Source organism: Triticum urartu, chromosome 7A, assembly GCF_056163025.1.
Source record: "Triticum urartu cultivar PI428250 chromosome 7A, HENAU_Tu73, whole genome shotgun sequence".
In the NCBI taxonomy this organism is placed as follows: Eukaryota; Viridiplantae; Streptophyta; class Magnoliopsida; order Poales; family Poaceae; genus Triticum; species Triticum urartu.
Window position 1 is genome coordinate 702087801 of NC_141879.1, and position 1565 is coordinate 702089365.

Consider the following 1565-nt stretch of genomic DNA (forward strand, 5'->3'; position numbering starts at 1 on the left):
AATTTTACACTAGAGTTGAACTAGCTCTATAGCCAAGTACAAATAATTTTACACTAGAGTTGAACTAGCTCTATAAGCTAGTTCAAATAATTTTACACTAGAGTTGAACTAGCTGTATAGCCTAGTACAAATAATTTTACACTAGAGTTGAACTAGCTCTATAAGCTAGTTCAAATAATTTTACACTAGAGTTGAACTAGCTCTATAGCCTATTACAAATAAGTTTACACTAGAGTTGAACTAGCTCTATAAGCTAGTACAAATAATTTTACACTAGAGTGGAACTAGCTCTCTAAGCTAGTTCAAATAATTTTACACTACAGTTGAACAAGGTCTATAAGCTAGTTCAAATAATTTTACACTAGAGTTGTACCAGCTATATAGCCTAGTACAAATAATTTTACACTAGAGTTGAACTAGCTCTATAGCCAAGTACAAATAATTTTACACTAGAGTTGAACTAGCTCTATAGCCTAGTACAAATAATTTTACACTAGAGTTGAACTAGCTCTATAAGCTAGTTCAAATAATTTTACACTAGAGTTGAACTAGCTCTATAGCCTAGTACAAATAATTTTACACTAGAGTTGAAATAGCTCTATAAGCTAGTTCAAATAATTTTTCACTAGAGTTGAACTAGCTCTATAGCCTAGTACAAATAATTTTACACTAGAGTTGAACTAGCTGTATAAGCTAGTTCAAATAATTTTACACTAGAGTTTAACTAGCTCTATAGCCTAGTACAAATAATTTTACACTAGAGTTGAACTAGCTGTATAAGCTAGTTCAAATAATTTTACACTAGAGTTGAACTAGCTCTATAGCCTAGTACAAATAAGTTTACACTAGAGTTGAACTAGCTCTATAAGCTAGTTCAAATAATTTTACACTAGAGTTGAACCAGCTCTATAGCCTAGTATAAATAATTTTACACTAGAGTTGAACTAGCTCTATAGCCTAGTACAAATAATTTTACACTAGAGTTGAACTAGCTCTATAAGCTAGTTCAAATAATTTTTCACTAGAGTTGAACTAGCTCTATAGCCTAGTACAAATAAATTTACACTAGAGTTGAACTAGCTCTATAAGCTAGTTCAAATAATTTTACACTAGAGTTGAACTAGCTCTATAGCCTAGTACAAATAATTTTACACTAGAGTTGAACTAGCTGTATAAGCTAGTTCAAATAATTTTACACTAGAGTTTAACTAGCTCTATAGCCTAGTACAAATAATTTTACACTAGAGTTGAACTAGCTCTATAGCCTAGTACAAATAATTTTACACTAGAGTTGAACTAGCTCTATAGCCAAGTACAAATAATTTTACACTAGAGTTGAACTAGCTCTATAAGCTAGTTCAAATAATTTTACACTAGAGTTGAACTAGCTGTATAGCCTAGTACAAATAATTTTACACTAGAGTTGAACTAGCTCTATAAGCTAGTTCAAATAATTTTACACTAGAGTTGAACTAGCTCTATAGCCTATTACAAATAAGTTTACACTAGAGTTGAACTAGCTCTATAAGCTAGTACAAATAATTTTACACTAGAGTGGAACTAGC